This window comes from Aotus nancymaae, unplaced genomic scaffold (assembly GCF_030222135.1).
Source record: "Aotus nancymaae isolate 86718 unplaced genomic scaffold, 86718_ANA_hifiasm-v0.15.2.pri h1tg000072l, whole genome shotgun sequence".
NCBI lineage: Eukaryota > Metazoa > Chordata > Mammalia > Primates > Aotidae > Aotus > Aotus nancymaae.
The window spans coordinates 5,202,162-5,228,885 of record NW_026988487.1 but is presented as its reverse complement, the minus strand read 5'-3'; the positions used below and the strand labels follow the sequence as shown (position 1 = coordinate 5,228,885).

Here is a 26,724-nt window from a genome sequence, read left to right as displayed (position 1 = left end):
TTTTTCTTCTTTCTGATGGAGTCAGAACCTAGACATCATCTATTCACTCTTTAAGATTCACCATTTGTTGCTTCCACTCTCAAAGTTTTTGCCATTTCTCCAAGTAGGGTTAGTCATTCTCTCTTCTGCCCATGTGCATCTCTATTATGTACCATATATTGTATGCCACATGATATTAAATATGTGCCTATTTTATTTCCTGCTAAGACATGAACTCCTCTAAAAGAGGAACTACTGGTTGTTTATCTCTGCACGTCAGCACCCATTACGGCATCTGGCACTCAGTAATTTCTTGATAAAAGAAGAGGGGGAAGAAAGGAAGGAGCGAGGTAGGAAAGAGAGAAAAAGAAACTTGAGTGTATCTTCCACTAGGAAAGACTTCTGTTTTCTCAACACCAGATTACATGAGAAGAGAAGGTGTACAAATTTAGGCAAAACTACATATGCAGCTCAAAATAATACTTATTTTTAAGGCTGATTTGGAAGACCTTGAGTTATTTTCTCTTCCTGTCACCTTAAGCAGAATACAGTGATAAATAATTAGAATTTTTCTTCACATTCCACAGTGAATTTAGATAATAATGCCCTTAGAATACTGGAGACACTAGGGAGGATTTCTGTTCATGGTTAGACAGATGCTAATAAATAACTATATCCGTTCTCCAAAGTGACCTTATGTCAGAGCTGAAGGATAGTTTGTTCCAGTGGCAACTGAGATGATGCATCAGTTGAACAGATGGGAAAGAATCAAAGTGTATGCTTGAGAAGAGGTCCTTATAACATTAAGTGTCAGAGACAACAGTAGATGTTAATCCAGCAGAGCTAATTCTATAGTAGGGAGTGAAATATTATTTAATCAGCAGTGCTTCATACATAATTCAATTAACTGCCTTCACTCATCAGTATTAACGAGAACAGGAGCTTGGATTAATGTGCAAGAGCCTCATAAAGGAGCTCCCAGCCTACCTAAGTGCTGCCAAAACCTAATAAAGTCCTGCCAATCAAATCCTGGTATCTGGACCCAATGCATCAGTGCACTGATATTACAAATTATCCCAAGCACTTCTTATTGTTTCCTAATTATTTAATTATGCTGATATCTGCACTAAAATGTTTAATTAGTGTATGGGGGAAAACGAGTAAGATTGCCTGCAACTTCCTTGACTATCAGTATTTAGCATCAAGTAAACAAAATCGAATTTTACTGCGAATAATTTTTAAAGGCAAGTTCAGCTTTTTTATTCTGTAAATCTTGGTAATTGAAAGGGAAATAGCAAGTTGGGTTATAGCAATCTAAAAGGCTGAGAGGATATTGAGGATGCCAGAAGACTGAGTGCTCATCTATCTATTATCTTTTAGTTCAGCCTTTGGACTTCAGGAACCTTAATTTTGTCCTGGTTGTTTTTGTTTTTCTGGTGTCAGGTATTAGAGACGAATACGTGATACTAACAATCAGGTGATCCAGGCCACTTGAAAGAATGAAGAGATTGTCATTACTCTGGGTTTTTGAGGATGAATGGATTTTAGCCTGCATATTCTGGTTAAGTTACTATTTTAGAGAACTGGTAAAGAACTATGCCTAATGTGCTCTAAGACTATGCCTGAAATCAGAGAACAGAAGGCAATCAGTCCAGCGTTTATAGCATGTATGTACTTTACAAGTTTTGTGTGTTTCCTGTGTATCAGGAACTAGGCTAAGTTATAGGTATATAGTAAAAATGTGTAGTTCCAGATCTCAGAAAAGCAAAGACCTACTGGAGGACACATGAATGTGCAGAGAAAAATGATAAGGTCAAGAGTGATGGTGATGATGAGGATGATAGAGGCAACTATTGTTTTAACTCTTTGTCAGTCACAGCATAAATTTTATTTTACTTAAGCCTCATAACCCTTTCAAAGGGATATTGTAACCCCTTTGTTTTAAAGTAAAGCAAAAATGAAACTATGGACACAGCAGGACAGTGGTTGCCTCCAAGGATTGAGGAAGAGAATAGGATTGGAAGGTTCACAGCTGTATCTGAAACATTTATAATCATTAAAAACCAGGACCAAAAGAATATAACACATGTCAACATACATGAAAAATTGAGTGGTAGAGTAAATCATAGATGTTTTACTTCTCTGTATGTTTGAAATGTTTTATAATGAGAACAAAGGAACAACGCCCAATTTGCAGTTAAGTGAGTGAGGTCTGTGATGGAGGGCCCCAGCGTAAGATGAGAGGATGGAGCTGGAGTGGGCAGAGGAGGGGGTAATTATGAATGGTTATCTAAAGACTTTAGGAATGGCTGGTATCAGCAAAAAGCATTTATTAAGCACCTGTTTATTTCTGGGATTGTAATAAATGCCCCCAAATTGAAATGAAACTAACCTAGGTTAAACATCTCCTAGGATGTTTATGATGCAGTTGTAAGTAAGTAAATATAGGGGATCATTGCATACAAAGATTATTCAGCAAGAAATACATCTGAAATACATCTGAAGGACAAGTATGTTTTGGAGGGAGTTGATATGGAGATGTTTGCAGTTGGCCATTGGAAAGTTTAAAATAGGGATAATATCAAGTTGAGGTCTTAAAACTCCTGTGCTTCACTAGGAAATGTATTGAAGGAAAATGCTGATGGATTATTATTTGTCAGGTGTTGGAATCTGCACTATATTTTTCATCATTTTTCTCATTGCTGTCAGAAACCCTAGGTGATAAGTTAAAATACCAAGTTATTTATAGATGGAACCTGAGATTCATAGTGGTTATCTAGTTCATGTTGACACAGTTAAAAACATAAGGTTCAGAGATCCTGAGTAACTTGTCAGAGGGCACACAGCTCTTAAGTGGTGGAGATATATGCACACCATTGTTATCTTTATACCTCTCATAAAAGGACATGTTCTTCTCCCTGTTTCTGGTATCTGTTTTATTTGAGACATAGACTGGGGCCATCTATGAGACAAGTGGTGTTTCTCTCCTGGAAGCACCTCCTAGGAAAATCAAATAGATGTTGACAGCCAATGTGTGCATCTACCTAAGGGCACAAAGGGCTTCCCTACCCATAACTCTCAAAAACATCCCAGCTGCTTTAGTGCAGTCAAATGAGAAATAGAGAGTTGAAAGTTCCAAAGGAAGAAGACTTGGACCCTTTCCAAAAAGCAGGCATGTTAACTAAGAAAATGTAAATGGAATTAGATTGATTAGAATAAAAGGCAAGAGAGTCTGAAAAGAGGATCACTAATGGATGTGCGGGAAAATTTACCACCTGGATATCAAGAAAGTGGTTGTTTGGATTTAGAATTATCCCAGCTTCATACTTTCTCCCCTACTACTTCCTTTATGGGCATTTCACTGGTTAGCACAACTTCTGCTTGTAAATCTCAGACCTGTTAGATTATCAGTTAGATTAATTTTTTTTAATTAGTAAAAATACATTTTTAGCAAAAATTCAGTTTGGATATTATAGAATTTCATATGTTCTTAATATTAATGTGAAATGATAGACACAGAGATAGCACCTGGCAGGTGTTTTGACCATGGCTGCCACACAATAATATGTCTACTAGCACCTATAAAACAGGGCAGTTGGTTTCTGGGGCAATTGGTCCTGGAAGGGCAGTCCTATCAGGCAAACACGAAGGAAGCCATCCTTCCTTTCTTTACAGAAACATTTACTGTATTAAATAGTTGTTGTAGAGAAAAGATGTATAAGATATCTATCTTTGAAGAGCTAGATGTATCTTAAGTAGAAGAGACACATATATAAAAAAAATAGTGGTTGGTTAGGACGCTGGATTCTGGAAGCAGATTAGTTGGTTTCAAATCCCAACTCCACTAATTACTAGCTGGGTGATATTGAGCAAGTTTCATAATCTATTTGTGCCTCTGTTTTCTCTTCTGTAAAATGCGGATGATAAAACTTGTAAAGCATTAGCACGCAGTAACCAGCACGTAATCATTGCTGTTTGGAGGAATGATGGACATGAAGAGAGAGAGAACTGCAGCAGAAAACAGATTAAGGAACTGCTGAAGAGCTTCTAGAAAATGCTTCAGTTGGACATAGGTAGTCTTGCTACTCAAAGTGTGGTCCGTGAACCTAGCAGCAACAGTATCATCTGAGTACTTGTTAGAAACAGAGACTCAGTTCCTGTGTTTGTTTGCTAAGGATAATGGGCTTCAGCTCCATCTATCCATGTCCCTGCAAAGGACATAATCTCACTATTTTTTACAGCTGTGTAGTATTCCATGGTGTACATGTACCACCTTTTCTTTATCCAGTCTCTCATTCATGGACATTTAGGTTGATTTTATGTCTTTGCTATCACAAATAGTGCTGCAGTGAACATACACATGCATGTGTCTTTATAATAGAATGATTTATATTCCTTTGAAGCCATTATCTTTGGCAAACTAACACAAGAACAGAAAACCAAATACCGCATGTTCTCACTTATAAGTGGGAGCTAAATGGTGAGAACACATGGACATTGAGAGGGGAGCAACACATACTGGGGCCTTTCAGAGGGTGGAACATTGGAAGAAGGGAGAAGATCGGGAAAATAACTAATGGATACTAGGCTTAATACCTGGGTGATAAAATAATCTGTACCACAAACCCCCATGACACAACTTTACCTATGTAACAAACCTGTACTTGTATTCCTAAACCTAAAAGTTAAAAAAGAAAGAAAGAAAGAAACAGATTCTGATACAGTAGCTCCAGGGTAAGGACTGAGATTCTGCACTTATTTCAATTTCCTGGGTGAAGCCAATGCTGCTGATCTGTGAACCGTACTTTGAAGAGCAAGGGTCTAGAACATACTGTCCAAATTGGTAGATACTAGCCACATGCAGGTGTTAAGAACTTGAAACAAATATGAATTGAGAAGTATTGTAAGTGTGAAGTATACACAGGATTTCAAAGATATCCAGAAAAAGGTGAAATCAATCATTAGTATTTTTGTATTGGTTATATTGTTGAAACTATAAGACATTGGATATACTAAGCTAATAAAATATTAAATTAATTTCACATATTTTTTCAATGTGTATACTAGAAAATTTAAAATTATGTATGCATCTCCTATTGTATCTCTATTGAACAGCACTGCCCTAGGACATTTTTACCAACAGATTTCCCTATAATACGGTATTGTACTTAGAAGCTGACATTAGTAGAAAGGTAAAAATAATGTTTATTCTTGGGTAGGAGTAAAGGACCTGATACTTTAAAAATGATTTTTATTTTATTTCTTATTACAACAGTGTTGCATATTTACTGCAAGACAGTTTTAAAAGGTAGAAACAGAATGGAAAAAATTAAATTACCCGGAAAAACCACCACACTGAAACAACCACTGTTGAAATTCTGTTTTATGTGTACTCAACATCTAATAATATACTTTTTAACCTCCTTGTGTGAGAATCTTTCTTCGTGGGCATTCTGGAAACCATCGTCTCTTGGTTTTTCTCCTATCTTACTAACTGCTAGATTTCATTTTCTTACCTGATTTCTCTTCATCTTCCCCACCAACTATACTTGCATATTTAATAACTTTCTCAAAGTTGTGTCTAAAACCCAACTCGATTTCAGTCTCTTAACCAGACTTTTTCTTTTGTAATGTAGTGATTTCCCTGGGGTTTGCAAAATGCATTGACTGCAAATCCAAGTTCACTTTCAAATACAACTATACAACTTCACAGGTCATGCAAGTTTCTTAAAGTATTACCAATTCTTACCTCCTTTCCCTTATGACCTTGCTATTATTCATTTCACCTATGCATAAATTATAGTCACAAGATACATGATTACTTTGAACAAATAGCTATCTGTTAGAGTATTTAAGAATAAGAAACAGAAAAGATTTTACCTTCATTTATTCTTTCTATAATATTGTTCCTTTCTTAAATAGATCTGAGTTTCTGACCTATATTATTTTCCTTCTTCAGATGAACTTAATTTAATATTTCTTGCAACACAGGTCTGCTGATGACAAATTCCCTCAAATTTTGTTTTTCTTTTGAATTTCAATTTTCATATACTTGTACTGGGCCCCTCTCTGAATTGCCTTGGTGAATAGTTGACCTATTTTGAGTTGTTATTTATTGCTGTTACTTTTTTCCATAGACCAAAGTATCAGATTTAATAGTCAGATCTGCAGTTTTTCTGTCTTTTATTTTCTGCTTTTATCTGGCATATAGAATATTATGAATAGATATCTGTTGAATGCATTTTTAAGTAAATACTTCTCATCCTTTTTTATCTTTTCTACATGATTTTGTTTTTTATTTCCATAAGTTATTGGGGAACAGGTGGTAGTTGCTTATATGAGTAAGTTCTTTAGTGGTGATTTGTGAGATTTTGGTGTACCCATCACCCAAGCAGTATACATTGCACCCTATTTGTAGTCTTTTATTCCACGCCCCCTTCCCACCCTTTCCCCCAAGTCCCCAGAGTTCATTGAGTTATTCATATGCCTTTGCATCCGCATAGCTTACCTTCCACTGATGAGTGAGAACATACCATGTTTGGTTTTCCATTCCTGAGTTACTGCACTTAGAATAATAGTCTCCAATCTCATCAGGTTGCTATGAATGCCATTAATTCATTCCTTTTTATGGATGAGTAGTATTCCATCATCTATATCTATATCTATATCTATATGTATATTGATGATGGAATTGATTGATGGGCACTTGGTTTGGTTCCATGTTTTTGCACTTGCTAATTGTGCTGCTATAAACATGCATGTGCATATATATATGGCTTACCAATTATCCCAACACCATTTGTGGAATAGGGTGTTCTTCACCCACTTTGGTTTTGTTTACTTTGCCAAAGATCAGTTGGCTTTAAGTATTTGGGTTTATTTCTGGACTCTCTATTCTGTTCCATTGGTCTATGTGCCTATTTTTAGATCAGTACCATGCTGTTTTCGTGACTGCGGCCTTATAGTATAGTTTGAAATCAGGTAACGTGATATATATATATATATATATATATATATATATATATATATATCACAGTTTGTTTATCCACTCATTGATTGATGGGCACTTAGGTTGGTTCCACGTTTTTGCAATTGCTAATTGTGCTGCTATAAACATGCATATGCAAGCATCTTTTGCATATTAATGACTTCTTTTCCTCTGGGTAGATACCCTGTAGTGAAATTGTTGGAGCAAATTGTAGGTCTACTTTTAGTTCTTTAAGAATCTCCACAGTTTTGCATAGTGGTTGTACTAGTTTACATTCTCACCAGCAGTGTGGAAGTGTTCCCTGTTTAGCACATCCATGCCAACATCTACTGTTTTTTATTTTTTGATTATGACCATTCTTGCAGGAATAAGGTGGTATCGCATTGTGGTTTTGATTCGCATTTCCCTGATCATTAGTCATGTTAAGCACTTTTTCTTATGTTTGTTGACCATTTTTATATCTTCTTTTGAGAATTATCTGTTCATGTCCTTAGCCCACTTTTTGATGGGATTGTTTGTTTTTTCCTTGCTAATTTGTTGACATTCATTGTAGACTCTGGATATTATTCCTTTGGCAGATGTATAGATTGTGAAAATTTTCTCCCACTCTGTAGATGGTCTGTTTGCTCTGCTGACTGTTCCCTTTGCCATGCAAAAGCTCTTTAGTTTAATTAAGTCCCAGCTATTTATCATTGTTTTTTTTTTTCCTTGCATTTGCTTTTGGTTCTTGGTTATAAAATCCCTGCCTACACCAATGTCTACGAGGGTTTTTCTGATGTTATTTTCTAGAATTTTTATAGTTTGAGGTCTTAGATTTAAGTCCTTAATCCATCTTGAGTTGATTTTTGTGTAAGATGAGAGATGAGGATCTAATTTCATTCTCTTACATGTGGCTTGCCAATTATCCCAGCACCATTTGTTGAATAGGGTGTTTTTTATGCACTTAGTTTTGTTTACTTTGCCAAATGTCAGTTGGCTTTAAGTATTTGGGTTTATTTCTGGGTTCTCTATTCTGTTCCATTGGTCTATGTGCCTATTTTTCAGTCACTACCATGCTGTTTAGGTGACTATGGCCTTAAAGTATAGTTTCAAATCAGGTAATGTGATGTCTCCATATTTGTTATTTTTGCTTAGTCTTGCTTTGGTTATGTGGGTTCTTTTTTGGTTTCCTATGAATTTGGGGATTGCTTTTTTCTAGTTCTGTAAAGAATGATCATGGTATTTTGATGGTAATTGCATTGAATTTGTAGATTGCTTTTGGCAGTATGTTCATTTTTACAATATTCTACCTATCCATGAGCATGGGATATGTTTTCATGTGTTTGAGTCATCTGTGATTTCTATCAGCAGAGTTTTGTAGAAGTCTTTCACCTGCTTGGTTAGGTATATTCTGAAGTATTTTTGTTTTTTTAGAGATGTTGTAAAAGAGGTTGAGTTCTTTATTTGATTATCAGTTTGGTTGCTGCTGATGTATAGGAGAGCTACTAATTTGTGTACATTAATTTTGTATCTGGAGATTTGCTGAATTCTTTTATCAGCTCTAGGAGCTTCTTGGAGGAGTCTTTAGGGTTTTCTAAGTATACAATGATATCATCAGCCATTAGTGACAGTTTGACTTCTTCTATACCAATTTGGATGCCTTTTATTTCTTTCTCCTGTCTGATTGCTCCAGCTAGGACTTCCAGTACTATATTGAAGAGAATTGGTGAGAGTAGGTGTCCTTGTCGTATTTCAGTTCTAGGAGGAAATGCTTTCAACTTTCCTCCATTCAGTATCATGTTGGCTGTGGGTTTGTCATAGAGGCTTTTATTGCATTAGGGTATGTCCCTTGTATTCTGAGTTTGCTGACACTTTTAATCATAAAGGATGCTGGATTTTGTCACATGCTTTTACTGTGTCTATTGAGATGATCATGTGATTTTTGTTTTTAATTCTGTTTATGTGGTGTATCACATTTATTGACTTGAATATGTTAAAACCATCCCTACATTCCTGGTATAAAACTCAGTTGATCATGGTGGATTATCTTTTGGATATGTTGTTGAATTCAGTTAGCTAGTATTTTGTTAAGGATTTTGGCATCTATGTTCATCAGGTATATTGGTCTGTAGTTTTCTTTTTTGCTTATGTCCTTTCCAGGTTTTGCTACTAGGGTGATGCTGGCTTCATAGATTGATTTAGGAAGGATTCCCTCTTTGTCTGTCTTGTGGCTATTTTGTTTGTTTGTTCTTTTTAAATCTTTTTAGGTGAATTTGATTTATTAATTTAATTATCTAAACTTTCTCCAAGTGAAGCTCAAACTGTATTTCACAGGTCAAATATATTTTAGTTATTTTATAATTGGTGTTTAATGAGTTTAATATCCTTTGGATATAAGAACTAGTAGAGAAAATTTAAATCTAAGTAGATTGTTGTCATTGTTTATACTTTATTCAGTTCTATATTTTTAATTCATTGAAGATGTTTATGGCATAAAAATATATGATCATATTTACAATGTTTGTTGGCACAAACACATACACATATTAGATGAACTTTATTAATTATGTTGTTCAGGTGCTCCATTTTCTTCCCTCGCTTTGTCTTTTTAGTAGTTGAAAACTGAAAGGATTAGAAATTATCTACCAAACTGTTTCCTTTACTTTCTCTCTAAAATTTCCCTGCATTCACTGTCATCCTGCTCTAGGTATTTCAGTACTATATTATTCAGTACATAAAAGTTCAGAATAGTTATAGTTCCAATTTTTATTTTGCCCATGAAATAATCCTTTCAGTGCAACACTTTAATAGGCTTGAATTAAAGTGAGTTTGCTTTTCATACTGTGTTATTGACCATCTTGTTTTCATTTGTTTTGTATCTCTTTTCCCATCATGCTATTCTGTGAGGCTGTATATAGAATTATAGATGGGTAGATGTACATTTATTGGTGAAAGGAGAGAGTGCTTTCATTGCATTAGTAGTCTAATAGATCGAGAATTCATTAAAGATTGAAAAGTACCAGAATAAAAATAATTTGAGGAAACTAATCAAAATACAAAAGCCATGATAGTTATACTATTCAAAGTCAACTCTTGCATAGAGACTTCATGTTGGAAATATCTACCAAAAGGAACAAAAATCAAGGTACTCTTACCAAAACAGTTGAAAAAGTCTTCCACCTGCCACCCAAGCAGTGAAAGTACTGTCCTTGATTTGTTGGCACAGGATTTTAAAATTTTATCTCCAATCATGAAAGTGTGAGGGACTAACAAAGTCACTGACTTTCATTATCGTTGTTCAGGAACTAGAACTTGTTGCTGGATGTTTGCTGAAACTTTATCTAATTATAGTGTTCTTTTTATGGCTGATACACAGTCATAGACAGTATCTCATTTTGTTTTGCTTTTGTATATGATTTTAAGTCTATAAAAAGTAAACAAATAAAAGGTGAAATACATATGCAGTCACCTGGCAGAAAAAGAAAAGCCACAAAACCGTTTTTTTTTTAATTTTTTTTGTAAACTGGTATTCACAAACACAAATAAGGCCTGCTATCCATTCCCAGAGTTATTTAAGTAAAGTACATTATTGCATTCAGGAGACAGAGACGAGGTAATCTAGGTACAGATAATTTATTGAGATTTCCATGGTACTTTTAATATTGCACATCATACTGTAAGAAATCAGTCAGACAAGTCAGAAGGCTGATGTGAAAGAGACTGTGTACAATAACCTCCAATTTGTTTTTAGAAAAGAAAGAAAAGTTATTCATGATGGCAGAAAGCACTCTCTGTTATGAATGCCCTAGATAAGAATATAGCTTGAAAAGTGCTCAGGTTTGCTGATGCCCAGAAAGCTGACAGGGAACATTAAATGGTCAGTTATCTGGACAGAGTTAGTCTCACGGTGGATAAATGGCACAGTCTATTAAGGGTGACCAAATATAAAACACAAAAGAGTTTGAAGGAAATAGGAAAAATACATCATTTTCTATAACAATATTGAAAGCAGACTCAAAGATATGAAAGTAGATTAGGCTTGAGATAAAAAGCAATATTACTGTAGAGGAGGACTCAAGAGAAAAAGTGATTTAAAACATAACTGAATATCTTAAGCTGAAATTATCTTCATAAATTTGGCAGCTAATCTAATTTTAGGAGTGACCGTATTTGAAAATTTCTGCTTCATACAGGTGATTGATCCCTTATCAAACAGTTATTTGATACTTACTATGAACCAGACCCCAAGGTCAATGATTAATATTACAAGGTACCTGCCCTCAATGAGCTCCTAGTCTTGTAGAAAAGAGACATGAGCAAATATATTTAAAATACCTAAAGTTGGTGAAGTAATTTATTGGGAAAAGGTTGTGGTATTTGCCAGTCTTAAGAGTAGGGCTTTAACCATCGAGGAAAAGGAGAGAGAACATTCCAAATAGAGACATAAAGGAATATTGATCACCAGACATGGTTTGGAATAGCCTTTGCAGTTACAAGTTAGTTCAACCGTAGTTTGAACATGTGAAACTGGGATCTTTTTTACTGTTTTGTTGACTTAATCCTTTGTTTTTGAAGGTTGGAATCAATCAGGGCATTACATTTCCCCCCAGACACCTTTAACTCATAGACATGAAAGGCTCCATCATGTCTGACAGAATATAGCTAAATGTCTGGATGGACCCTGATTGCACAATTTAAGTCAACCAAGAGCTGAACACATTGTGGTTATTGATAGTAGTGATGAGAATCTTCCTGACTTTACTGCCTTTATTGCCACCCCCACTAAATCCCCAGGGGAAGGTTGCACACAGTGGACATGCTGGCAAATGTTAATTACCAGGAAAAACACTCTGTGAAAGCACAGTGCCTTTATTATTTATGCATAATTTCTCCTTGATGTTTACCTAGCCCCTATAGTTCTAAATGTTTGAAGTAAGAGGGAGGAAAGGTTCCAAATAATTTGTATAGTCTGACGGTACATTATAAGTTAAATTTTCATGATTAAGAATGTAGTTCCACATCTGGTATTTGTTTAATCTATAAGCCTTAGTGGCAATTTTCCAAGTGTGCCTTAAGTTCTTAATAGCCTTGTATATTATGTTGGGCTTACCCTAGAAAATGTTAGGGAAAAAAAGATAAAAAATACAGTAGTTTACTGAATTCAGCCCATTTCTTCCTAACATTTAAGTGAGTTCTTTTGTCTTAAGCAGTATCTTCCCAGTGTTCAGACCAATTTCAGTATTGTCAAATTCTGCTATTTTGATTATCATTTGTTGTACATCCCGGTAACGGTGAGAAAATAAACAAAATGGCTGTCCTAGGGTAGGCAGAAGCAAGTGTCAGCTTTTATTGCTAATCACATGGGTAGTCTTGTAGAAATAAAAATATAATTCATTTACAGTGAAATTCATATACCTAACTGTAAAATTCAGTAATTTTGACAAGTGTAAACATCTATGTAACACATCTCCATCAAGATATAACACTTTCATTACCCTAAAGAGTTCCCTTGGGTCCTTTCTCAATCAACCACCTTCTCAAGAGAGAACCAATGCTCTGATTTCTTTCACCATAGGTCAGTTTTTCCTATTCTAGAACTTCATATACTATAGTCCTTTAGTATGTATTCTTTTTCTGTTTGACATTTTTGCTCAACATCATGTTTTGGAGATTCACTCATGTTGCATGTATCAATAGATCATTGCTTTTTACTACCAGATAGCATTTCACTCTATGACTCTATCACAGTTTATCTATTTTCCTTTTGATTGTTGATGACTATTTGGGGTGTTTCATTTTGGGTTATGATGAACAAAGATCCTATGAATATTTGTGTGTAAGTCTTTATGTGAACATAGATTTTAATACTTATTGCATAAATATTTAATACTGAAAAGGCTGAATCCTGTGGTAGGTATATTTGTAACCTTTTAAGAAACTATCAGAACTGCCAAAATGGCTGTACCATTTTATACTTGCAACAGCAATATGTGGATATTGGAGTTGTTTTACCTTCTCACCAGCATTTAATGTCACCAGTGTTTTCAATTTTATCTATTTTATTGGGCATGTAGTGATAATCAATTGTGTTTTTAATGTGCATTTTCCCTGATGGCTAATGATGTTGAACCCTTTTTCATATGCATGTTGTTCAACTATATATCACAGTTTGTGAACTAATTGGTCAATATAACTGGTCAATAGAACAGAATAGAAAGTTCAGAAATAAGCCTGCAAACCTACAACCATCTGATCTTCAACAAAGCTGACAAAAACAAGCAATGGGGAAAGGACTCCCTATTCAATAAATGGTGCAGGGAGAACTGGCTAGCCATGTGCAGAAGATTGAAGCTGGACCCCTTCCTTATACAACTTCCTTGAGTATATACAACTTCCTTGATTGATATACAAAAATTAACTCAAGATGGGTTAAAGACTTAAATTTAAAATCTAAAACTATAAAAATCCTGGAAGACAACCTAGGCAATACCATCCTAGACATAGGAATAGGCAAAGATTTCGTGACAAAGATACCAAAATCAATTTCAACAAAAGCAAAATTGACAAATGGAATCTAATTAAACTTAAGAGATTCTGCACAGCAAAAGAAACTCTGAATAGAGTAAACAGACAACCTACAGAATGGAGGAAAATATTTGCAAACTATGCATCTGACAAAGGTTTAATACCCAACATATATAAGGAACTTAAATGTATTTTAAAAAGCAGCCACATTAAAAAGTGGACAAAGGACATGAGTAGACACTTTTCAAAAGAAGAGATACATGCAGCCAACAGTCATATGAATAAAAGTTCAACATGATCACTAGAGAAATATAAGACATGGTTTTCCGAAATCTGTGATGTTTTCAAACAAGAGTCTCCTTTTGATCACCCAGTACATTTTGCTATTACAGTGTATGAGATTTATCTGTTACTAAATCTACTTCCTTTAATGGATGGACCTTCTCTATGCCAGGAGTCTTATGAATTTCTATATCAATTCTTTTATCCTTCTATGTCAATTCTTATTAATCTCTGTCTATAACAGCAATGAAAGTCACAACTGTTTTTAGATAACTTACATGTTCAGAAAAGTGCATTATACAAAACTTATTTTAGAATACCATCAATAATTGTGAGTATTAACTTTAGATATTGAATCTAAAAATAAAGATTTAGGACTCCTGGATATTAGTGAACATAAAAAGTAAAATGGCAAATTATGACCATGGCATTGGTTTTTCAGCTGATCTCCAAAAAGTTTTCAGTGTTCAGTCTGAGGCTTTCCACGACCAGAAAAAAAGAAAAGAGAACTGAGTAATCTCACATCTCTTCTGTAATCCTGTTCTTTTTTTGATTCCCCAAATGGCATCCTTCCCTTATATAACTCACATATCACATTTTCTATAATTTCTGGTTCTATTTTGTTAAGTAATTGCAAATGCCCATGTCTTGTTCTTCCTCCATGGCTGCAAGATATTTGAAATAAGAAAACTGTGCTTAGACTTATTTTTTAATCCCCCTCTAGTGTGATCAAATGACTACTCTGAGAAATCAATAGAAACCAAATAAATGTTCATTGGTAGAATACAGGAATAATTCTTATAAATTGAGAGGAAATCTTAATGAAATTTTCAATTTTAATTTTTATAATTTCAAATAAAATATTTAAAATTATTTCAAATATATGTTAGACTAGCTTAGGCTAATAAAATAGATCTTGTATCTTCATTCTATGTACAAACAAGTAAGAATCACTTTTTATTAACACAGAACATTGAAACATGAGTCCTTTTTTAAATGGTAGAAATGGAAAGCTCAAAAATACGTTAGTATTTTTAAACATTTCCAATATCTTGTTAAAATTCTGGTTTACCTACTAATAAAAATCAGTAAATAAGATTAACTTTCACTCCTACATTAATGTTATCTGAAATAGTTCAAGTTCTGATTAAGCAAATAATAATTTTCTATAGTGGTTGCTGTCTAGCTCTATCATCCCTAAATAATGTTGACTAAGCTTTATCCTTCAAAAGGAAAAGCCTAGACTTTCTGAAGATTTCCTTTGTAATACAAGATCCATATCTCATACACAGATGTCTTTTTGATTCATCTTGCCCAAGGACAGACTAAAAGAAAATCTCAACTAAGTATTTTGTGCTTCTTAGGAAAGAAATTGTTTGGTAGATTGTTTGGTAGATGTTTCATATGATTTTTCTGCTCTTCATCCTATGAAGATAGTAAGCATAATGTTGCCCTTTACAGATAAGAAACTGTAAGCTTGGAGGTGCCTGTAAAAATGCACATGTTGTATTCTAGGTTAGTCTCTAGACACTCCTCATGAAAATGTGGAGTGGTTTGAGAAATGAGTCTCAAAGCCCTGTGGTTTGAGACTTTCCAAAAATGTTGGTCTGAGATTAATGAACAGCTCTAGATCTTTAGCTACTAAATCATTTATGAAAATATTCCAATCAAGTCAAAAGTCTGATCTGAATTTCCTTTATAGTGTATTTTGAAATCATATTTAGAAAACACTCACTAATGAGTGAACACCAATTACCATATAGTACCTACCCAAATATGGAATGATCAGGGCAATATTTGCCTTGCAAGTCCATTGTGTAGTCAGGTAAATTTTCACCACTGCATTTCCCCTTTCTCTACTGCTTCTCTTTCCAGTCTCAAAACCACTTATTATTGCTGGTTCTTCTTGGTTCCTCTGTGTAGATATTTTAGCTTACAATATAAATGTTACTTTATTTTTAAAAGGAAATTGTAAGAGAGCAAATCAAACGTCTCTGTGATTTGTGATAAGCAGAATAAACAAAACACTGAATATTTTCAGGATAAAAGAGTAAAGAATCTTTGAAGAAGATGCTTTAGTAACTTTAAAAGACTGTTGAATTAGATCACAAAAGGATTAATGCATATCATGCTTATCTCATGCAAGCTAATAGTTCACATAATTCTGAATAAGCCAAATAGTCATTTCAGCATTGGCTTAGCAACACCACTATAAAAAATTATGCAGAGTGATAACATAATCACTTTTTCTCTGTGAAAGCTGTATAGGAGAAAATTTAAAATAAGCTGCAGTAGTAGCTTTTAATTCAGATTTTTAGGCTTTCCATTCTCTTTTTATTCCTCATGTGTAAGAGGAACAAAAAAATAATAAAACTAAAATATTCCTTTTACTTTGTGGAGGATTTTTTTTTCTTTCCTGAAGGAAATGCCTTTTTGGATAATTCCCTCTATTTTTCACATATATTTTTAATCCACAGTCTCATAAAGTTAAATTGAAGAATAAGACTTTCTAGATGTCATAAAAGGATATTTGAGAAGATTGTGCTTTAATAGGATTTAAATGAAGTAAAGACTTAGCTTGGGTAGCTCAGAATTGGACAAGTTTTTGCCCAGCCTTGCATAGTATCTTTTTAATTAAAGACGCTATAAAAATTCTATTTGGAGTACAAAATCTACATTGGCCTGAGGTGTGTGTTCCATCTCTCCCCTTTCCACTCCTTGGGCTAGCTATTCTGTGAGCTTATATTACTCTACGAACAGCCCACTTAGTAACTCCATATGCTTTGGTCGTTTCACTGCAGCTTAGAGCATCCAATCTCTACTGTCAGACAGCTGTGAAAAGAAGCAAAGAGCATTTAAGGGGCAGAAAGGGTAGTTTCTCAGAGCATAATTTTTATTTTATTTTCATTTCTTTGTTAATACTGTTTCCCTCTGCCTGGAGTGGACTTTTCTGCTTATTTCCTCCTCAGAAGATCCCCACAAAAGTTTCTTACAGTTTATTTCTTTTATAAAATTTTTGATCCAATCTCCATTGCTTAATGCAGACCCTCGAACACAGGGGTTATTTAATAAATATCTATCTGTCTGGAAGCATGAATATGTAGCTGAGTTGAAGTAAAAACTGGGCTGTTTCTTATGGTTCCAATCTATTCATTCTTCCTTCAACGTAGCAGATTAGGGAAGACATCCTAGAGGGGACACTGTTCTCCTCTAAGACTCTCAGTCAGTTTGCTAGAAATAAGGTGAAAAAAGGCATCACATTTGAAGAAGTATTGAGGGAAAATAACAAAGCTATGAGTGTGGTATAGTAATAGAAAGGGCATAGGCATCTGGACTCACATACTGTGAAACTACACGCTGCCCACTTACCAGATATTTGAACTTCGGCAAGTGTTTAACCTAGATGAGTGTGTTTTCTCACCTGTAAAATAGGAACCATTATTTTATCTGGAATGTGATGGCATATATAAAGCATCTAACAAAGTGCCTGTCACAGAGAAGATGGTAAATAATTGGAAATAACTATATTATTATTGTTAATTAGTTCATTGTGGTACAAGTATTGGGTGGAGAAATAGGCAGGAGATGAAGCTCAAAAAGCAGGCTTATTTGGTTTTGAAGACATTTTACATGATATTTGGAACAGATTGCTGCCCTTTATCCAAACATATGTGGGCTTTTGTTTACTTTCTTATCAAAGCTGGGTAGAGAAAAAATCCATGCTTCGATGATTCTTGAAGACCTGAGCAATGTCTATTAGATGAAAGCAGCTTAGAAAAAAAGATATTCAATGTAGTCCAAGTTAAAAACAAAAGAAAACTAATATTTAATAAGTTTAAAAATGATAGTTGTGCTCACCTTACAGATTTGTTTTCACAGTAAATATTTTAACTGAGTGAATCATTTTTCCTAAAACTACTTGGTGAGTATCATCATGCCCTTCATTGCCACTCAGATATAAATTTGAGTTTAAAATTTTAGATTACAATGTGGAAGCTAATCAAAGTAGTTCACTATTTTTATTTTTTATTTACATACAATAAAATTCACTCTTTTGTGGTGTATCGTTCTGAGTCACGTGACCTCTACTAGAGTCAGGTTGCAGAACAGTTCACTCACCCCTCAAGATCCCCTGGTATTACCTGTCTGTGGTCAATATTAATCCCCATCTCCTAACTTTTGGCCACTACCTGTCTGTCTCTATAGTGTCTGTTTCTTTAGAAAGCCATATAAATGGAAATACACAGTAGGCGACCTTTGAATCTGTTTTGTTTGTTTTTGCTCATTGCAATGTATTTGAGATTCGTTCATGACGTTACATGTATCGGGAGTTCATTCCTTTTTATTACTGAGTAGTACTTCAACTATACCATGGAGTACTTCTCAGCAACAAAACCACACTTTGTTTATCCACTCACCAGTTGAGGGACATTGGGGTATTTCTAGTTTGGGGTGATAATGAAGAATGCTGCTGTAAATACCTGCTACTATAAATATCCGCATACAGTTTTTGATTGAATATAATGTTCATTTCTCTAGGGTAATGCTGTGCTGTGGCCTAGGTGGGTTATAAAAGATACATGTTTAACTTTATAGCAAATATCCAACTGTTTATTAGAGTGGTTGTACTATCTTATGTTCCCCCAGCAATGTTAGCATTTCTCTTGCTCTGTATCTTCACCAGACTTGGAATGTCTCTGATTTTCTTTTTTGTTCTCAGCTGGAGAAAACCCTGTGCTTTTAAATGGATCATGTGATTAGGTTACTTATACCTCAATAATCTCCCTTTTCAATATAGGATGACATACAGGAATGATATCTTATCTTACCAACAGTTCCAGGCATTAAGCTGGAAAATACTGGGAGGCCATTTTTAGTATTCTACCTTCCTATTATTTTTTTGTAATTTTAACTTTCATTTTAGATTCAGCAGTACATGTACAGGTTTGTTACGTGGGTATGTCTCATGATGCTGAAGTCCAGAATGTAAATGATCCTGTCACTAAGGTAGTGACATAGGACCTGACAGTTTTTCAACTCTCTGTCCCTTCTCTCACTTTCCCCTGTAGTAGTTCCACATGTCTATTGCTCCCATCTTTAATAAATACCCAATGTTTAGGTCCCACTTATAAGTGAGAACATGCAGTATTTAGATTGCTGTTTCTGAATTAATTTGCTTAGGATAATGGCCTCTAGATGCAGCTGTGTTGCTGCAGAGGACATGAGTTTACTCATTTTTAGAGCTGCATAGTGGTATAAAGGTACCACATTTTCTTTATCCAGTCTACCATTGAGGAGCACCAGGAGATTTCATGTCTTTGCTACTGTGAATAGTGCTACAATGAACATACAAGTGCATGTGTCTTTTTGATAAAATGAGTTACATTCTTTTGTATATATATCCAGTAATGGTATTATTGGTCAAATTGTAGTTCTAAGATTCTTTGAGAAACTTCCAAACTGCTTTCCACTGTGGCTAATTTACATTTCTACCAACAGTATGTAAGTGTTCTCTTTTCTCTGCAGCCTCATCAGTATCTATTGTTTTTTGACTTTTTAGTAATAGCCATTCTGACATGTCAGATGGTATCTCTGTGGTTTTGATTAGAATTTCTCTGATGATTAGTGATGTTGAGAATTTTTTCATATGTGTGTTGTCTTCTTTTGAGAAGTGGCTGTTCATGCCTTTTGCCTGCTTTGTAATGGGGTTTTGGCTTGTTGAGTTGTTTAAGTTCCTTATAGAGTCTAGATATTAGATGTAGTTCAGTCAAAGTAGTGGCAAAATATTAAGGGAAAAATACTAGAGATAGTTGTAAGAAACAGTCACAAAACTTCCTTGGAAAGCCAGGTGGTTTACATAGCTTCAAATGAAAGGATAGGCTGAAGGCAGTCAGTTCTTACTTTAAAGCATTAGAACATAGAGTAAATGCTAAAAATTTTGAAGAGGCTTCCCTAGATTACTCCTATCTCCATTAGCAAACTTTTGATATTCTGCGTTTGCATGACTGCCTCCTACTCAAGAGGTCGGCAGAAGTTTATTAAAGTCGTCAATTAGACCTTTATCAGATGTGTACTTTCTGAACATTTTCTTTTATTCTGTAGGTTTAGTCTGTTGATGGTTTCTTTTTCTGTGAAGAGGCTCTTTAGTTTAATTAGGTCCTGGTTGCCAATTTTTCTTTTTGTTGCAGTTGCTTTTGAGGACTTACTCATAAATTCTGTCCCAAGACAAATGTCCAGAATGGTATTTCTTAGGTTTTCTTCTGGGATTTCTATAGTTGGAAGTCTTACTTTTAAATCTTCAGTTCATCTCGAATTAAGTTCTGCATAAGGTGAAAAGAAAAGTAAGGGTCCAGCTTCATTCCGCATACAGCTAACCAGCTATCCCAGCACTATTATCTAATAGAGAGTCCTTTCCCATTGCTTATTTTTCTTGACTTTGCTGAAGATCAGATGATTATGGCTGTGTGGCTTACATCTGCATTCTCTATTCTATTCCATTGATCTGTATGTCTGTTTTTATACCAGTACAGTGGTATTTTGGTTACCGTAGACTTATAGTATAGTTTGAAGTCAGGTAATGCGATAACTCTGGCTGCTTCTTTTTCATAGAATTGTTTTGGCTATTCAGGCTCGCTTTGAGTTTCATATAAATTTTAGAATTGTTCTTTCTGGTTCTGTGAAAAATTACATTGGTAGTATAATAGGAATAGAATTGAATCTGTATATTGCATTGGGCAGCATGGCCATTTTACAGTATTGATCCTCCCAGTTCATGAGCATGGAATGTTCTTCCATCTGTGTCATCTACGATTTCATTGAGTGGTGTTTTGAGGTTCTCCTTGTAGAGATCTCTCACCTCCTTGATTAGATATATTTTTAGGTATTTTTTGTATGGCTATTGGAAATTAGATTACATTCTTGATTTGGCTCTCAGCTTGAATGTTATTAGTGTATAGAAATAGTACTGATTTTTGTATGTTGACTTTGTATCATGAATCTTCACTGAAGTTGTCAGTTCGAGGAGCGTTTTGACAGAGTCTTTAGGGTTTTGTAGGTATAGTATCATATCAGCAGTGAAGACAAAGAGTTTTACTTTCCCTCTTCCTATTTGCATGCTTTTTATTTTTTTCTTTTGCCCGATTGTTCTGGCTAGGACTTGTAGTATGTTGAATAGGAGTGGTAAGAGTGGGCATCCTTGTTTTATTCCAGTTCTAAGGAAAATTCCCGAATGCTTTCAGCTTTTGCCCATTTGTTATGTTGGCTGTGGGTTTGTGATAGATGGCAGTAATTATTTTGAAGTATGTTCCTTTAATGCTTAGTCTCTTGAGGGTTTTTAATATGAAGAGATGCTAGATTTTATAAAAGGTGCTTTCTGCATTTATTGAGATAATTGTATGATTTTTTGTTTTAATTATGTTTATGTGGTGAGTTACATGTATTGATTTGTGCATGTTGAACCAACCTTGCATCCCAGGAATGAAGCCTACTTGATCACGATGAATTAACTTTTTGATACACTGCTGGATTTGATTTGCTAGTATTTTGTTAAGAATTTTTGTGTCTATGTTCATTAGGGATATTGGTCTGCAGTTTTTTTTTTAAATTGTCTTTACCAGGTTTTAGTTTCAGGCTGATGCTGGTTTCATAGAATGAGTCAGGGAGGAATCCTTTCTCCTCGATTTGTTGAAACAGTTTCAGTAGAATTGATACTAGCTTTTCTTTGTGTGTCTGTACAATTTAGCTGTGACTCTATATGGTTTGCGGCTTTTCTATGTGACTGATTCAATTTCAGAACTCATTGGTTTGTTCAGGGTTTCAGTTTCTTCTTGATTCAATCTTGGCAGGTTAGGCATTTCCAGGAATTAATCCATTTCCTCTAGGTTTTCTAGTTTGTGTGCATAGAGGTGTTCATAATACTCTCTGATGATCTTTTTTATTTCTATGGGATTGGTTATAATGTCATTTTTGTTGTTTCTGATTGTGCTTATTTGGACCGTCTGTTAATTTTTTCATCTAAATAGTGGTCTATTGACAGTTTATCTTTTCAAACAATGAACTTTTTGTTTTGTTGATCCTTTGTATGGATTTGGGGAGTCTCAATTTCTTTCAGTTCTTGTCTGATTTTAGTTATTTCTTTTCTATTGCTAGTGTAATCAGGTCATAGGACAGGATGGGCCTCAGCTTCCAGGTTCTTTGGCTTCCTGGCCCCAGGAATGGGGAAGAAGCCCTGGCAGCGGGGTGAGCTTATCTGTTAAGTAAATATCTGACCCAAAATGTTTTGTAGAGAGCAATTTATTAGGCAGAGAGAGAAGGGAACAGAAGTTGAGAGAGCTCCCACGCTGTTGTGGGAGAGGATCCTAGAGAGGGAAATCCACACGAGTAGAGAGGGAAAAACAGCTCCCACATTGCCATGGGAGAGGATCAAGAGAAGGAATCTGCACAGGTAAGGGGCAGTGGGGTTTTAACTTTGAAGTTATTCCCTCTTCATTCATGTTCTTGTTCAGTGAGAGAGTTCTTTCAAACTTCCTCTGGAGTGATCGATCTTCGAGTCTGATTTCAGATTGGTTGCTTCGGCCCACAACAGAGCCCTTCCTTCCAGGACCTTTGGTGGGCTTTCTGAGCAAAGGAAGCTCACCTGGAATTTTACCTAGCCTGTGGGTGGGAAAGTTGGACAAAGAACTCTAGGTTCCCGGATGGGGAGGTGGATGGAGGCATGGTGCTGGGAAGTTCTTGCCTTTGAAACCACACCCCTTGTGGACCTGGGAAGAGAAGTTAACGTAGTCCCTCACTAGTTTTGGGGTCAGTTTATTCCTGTTTGTCAGGTTCCTCTAGGTGCAATGATAGATCATGAATTTGAGATCTAAGTTTTTGAGGTAGGTGTTTAGTGCTTTAAACTTTCCTTTTAGTACTGTTTTTTGCTGCATCCCAGAGATTTTGATATATGGTGTCTCTTTTCATTTATTTCAAATATTTTTTATTTCTGTTTTAAATTTGTTTTTTTACCCAAAAGACATTCAGGAGCAAGTTGTTAGGTTTCCATGTAATTGTGTGGTTGGAGGTGGGGGATCTCCTTGGTGTGGAATTCTATTTTTATAGACCACTGTGGTCTGAGAGTATGGTTGGTTTAATTTCAATTTGTTTTTTGAAATTATTGAGACTTGTTTTATGGCCAAGCATGTGGTCAATCTTGGTGTATGTTCCATGTGCAGTTGAGAAGAATGTATATTCTGTGGTTTCTGTGTGGTGTGTTATATAGATGTCTATTAGGTCCCACTGGTCAAAATGTCAAATTTAAGTTCAGAATTTCTTTTAGTGTTCTGCCTTGATGATCCATCTAATGCTGTCATTGGGGTACTGAAGTGCCCCATGATTGCTGTGTGGCTGTGTAAGGTTTTCTATAGTTCTAGAAGTTGTTTTATGTATCTGTGTGCTCCATTGTTTGATGCATATGTATTTAGTAAACACTGCTTGTTGAAAACCCTTTTTCATTATTTGATGCCCCTCTTTGTCCTTTTTTTTTTTTTTTTTTTTTTAACTGTTGGTGGTTTAAAGACTGTTTTACCTGATTTAAGACAACTGACTCCTGCTCTTTTTAAATTTTTTTTTTATTTGTGTTATAGATCCTTCTCCAGCCCTTTACTTTGAGCCTATGAGTGCAGTTAGTTTGAGATTGGTCTATGGAAGACAGCAGATGAATGAGTCTTGTTTTTTATCCAACTAGCAACTCTGTACCTTTTAAGTGGGGCTTTTAGACCATTTACATTGAAGGTTAATATTGATATACAAGATTTTTATTCTATTGTGAAGTTGTTAGCTGGTTGTTTGATAGTTTTTATTGTTTGGCTGCTTTATAGGACCTGTGGGGTATGTACTTAGGCATATTTTTATGGTAGCAGGTATCATTCATTTGTTTCCATGTTTATAATTCCCTTACGGGTCTCTTGTAAGGCTGTTCTAATGGTAACAAATTCCCTCAGCACTTGCTTGTCTTTAAAGCATTTTGTTTCTCCTTCACTTAAGAAGGTTAATTTTGCAGGATGTGAAATTCTTGGTTGGAATTTCTTCTCTTTAAAAATGCTAAAAATAGATCCCAGTCTCTCCTGACTTGTCAGGTTTATGCTGAGAAGTCCACTGTTAGCCTGAGGTGGTTCCCTTTATACATGATCTGATCTTTTTCTCTAGCTACCTCTGAGATTTTTTTCTTAGTATTGACCTTGGACAGTCTAGTCGGCAATTGCTTTGGTGATGTTCATTTTGCATAGGATACCTCAGGTGTTCTCTGGACTTCTTGTATCTAGATATCTACCTCTCTAGCAAGATTAGGAAAGTTTTCTTTTCTTTTTTTTTTCTTTTTTTTTTTTTTGAGACTGAGTCTTGGTCTGTCACCAGGCTGGAGTGTGGTGGCATGATCTTGGCTCACTGCAGTCTCCACCTTCCAGGTTCAAGTGATCCTCCTGCCTCAGCCTCCCAAGTAGTTGGGACTACAGGCACGCACCACCACATCCAGCTAATTTTTTGTATTTTTAGTAGAGATAGAGTTTCACCATGTTGGCCAGGATGGTCTCAATCTCTTGACCTTGTGATCTGCTTGCCTTGGCCTCCCAAAGTGCTGGTATTACAGGTGTGAGCCACTGTGCCTGGCCTGGAAATTTTCCTGAATTAGCCCCTCAAATATGTTTCTCAGTTTGCTTATGTTTTCTTGTTCCCTCTCAGGAATGCCAATAATTTTTTGGTTTGTTCATTTTACATAATCTCATATTTCTCAAAGACTATTCATTTTTCTAAATTTTTTTTCTTAATTTTTGTCTGAGTTAGTTCAAAAGACTACTCATCAAGTTTTGAAATTCTTTCTTCTTTCTAGTCCATTCTGTTAAAGATTTCAGTTATATTTTGAAATTCCTTAAGTGAGTTTTTCAATTCTGGAAGCTCTGATTGATTTCTTTTTAAGGTGTTTGTCTCTTTTTCATTTCATTGATTTATTTAGAAGTTTATTTGTGTTGACTTTTAACCTTGTTTTACATCTCATTGAACTTCCTCTCAATCCATGCTTTGAGTTCTTTGTCATTTCTGAATTTCCATTCTGGTTGGAGACCATTGCTGGATAACTATTGTGATCATTTGGTGGCATCACTACATTCAGATTTTTCATGGTGCCAGAATTCTTGAACCATTTTTTTTTTCTCATCCAGAGATGACAGGACTTCTAATTTTTATAATTATTTAACTATGTGTAGGATTTTTTCATTTTTTTTTCTTTACCTATAATATTATTGGTGGGTTTTTTCTTTTCCTTTCTTTCCCCCCTCCCTGTGTGGTGTGACCTTAATGTTGAGTTTTGTTTTGTTTTGTTTTGCTTCTGTAGCCATATACACTTCCTTTTGGTAAATTTTATATTGAGCTGTGTGGTTTCACTTACAAGCCAGTAGACAGTGCTTATGGTTAAGAGCTGGCTGTGGCCGACATGCCTGGGTATATATTTGATTCTTATTTACCAGTAGAAGCTCTCTGTTACCTCTAGCAAATGGGCTCATCCATGGAGCACACAGTGGTCTGAGCTCTCTGCTCAGCCCTGAGGGGTGTGGGGACCCAGATGGGTGGGGTCAGACTGAGCAGGCCCACATACAGGTCCCCAAGTGTCAACCACATGCATCAGCACCAAGCAAGAAAGCAGTGAATGGCCACCAAGCCCGCAGAGATGTGACTAGGCAAGGGTCTAAGAAACCTCCTTTGCCCCAAGTTCTCTGCACAGCAGTGAGGTCAGCCTAAACTCCTGATCCAGGAAAGTATGTGCTCCAGTTGCCTGGTCATATGCCTAGTCATGGAGTGTAGAGGGCCCCACTGCGCCACAATCTCTGCACAGAAAGGGTAGGACAGTTCAGGTTTATAATCCAGGCAAATGTGCATTCTGACTGCCTGGGGATGTGCCTGGGCATGGGACAGACAGGGTCCTGCTTCACCACAGTCTCTGCACAGGGGGTTGGGTGGCTCAGTATTTCACCACAGTCTCTGCACACGAGGGGTTGGGTGGCTCAGTCTGCTAACCCAGGTGACTTGGTGCTTTGACTGCCTGGAGATCTGCTTGGGCATGAAGTGGAGAGGGCCTGGGTGCACCCTGATTTCTGTGCAGGAAGGGTGAGGCAGCCCAGGCTGTCAATCTGGGTGAGCAGATGCTCTGAATGCCCGGGAATCTGCTTGGGCACAGAGCAGAGAGGGCATCCATGCACTAGAATCTATGTACAGGGAGGGTTGATTGGCTCAGACTGCTGATCTAGGTGACTACTACCGCCCTATTGCTTGTGACTTTTGGTAGTTTTTATCTTTCAAGAAATTGATTTATTTAATCTGAGTTGTCAAATTTGGGGAAATAGAGTTGTCTATAATTTTCTCTTAATATCATTTTAATGTCTGTGTGGTCTGTTGTGTTATATCTTCTCATTCCTAATAGAAATTTGCTACTTCTTTCTTCGGTCAGTCTTCTTAGAAGTTTATCAATTTTATTGACCTTTTCAACAAACCACCTTTTGATTTCAGTGACTCTTTCTGTTGTTTTCCATTTTAAATTTCATTTATTTTTTTTCTTTTGTGTTTGACATTTGTTTTTCTCTGTTTGGTTCTGGCTTAATTTGCTTTTTATTTTCTAACATTTTAATGTGGAAGCCTAGGTTATTGATTTGAATTTTTTCACTTCTAATTCAGTTTTTAGTGCTATAACTTTTCAGTATTTAATGCTATAATTTTTATCTCTAGATAAAGCTTTAAATGCATTATAGAAATTTTAATATGAGGTATATCAGTTTCCCTAAAGAAACTGTGTGTGTGTGTGTGTGTGTGTGTGTGTGCATGTGCGCACACATGCATGTGAGTACAGAGAGAGAGTACAGGCAAGAAATGGGCTTATGCAGTTGTGGGTTCTGGCTACAGAAGTTCAAAATCCATAGGGCAAACCATTAGAAGCTGGAACTCTTGGGCAT

The 26,724-nt window shown here is 35.7% G+C and overlaps 1 protein-coding gene across 1 annotated transcript in view; it reads left to right on the top strand.

Moving 5' to 3' along the window:
* CA10 (carbonic anhydrase 10) overlaps positions 1-26,724 on the top strand; it is a 539,027-nt gene that overhangs the window by 178,911 nt on the left and 333,392 nt on the right. The window lies entirely within an intron of this gene.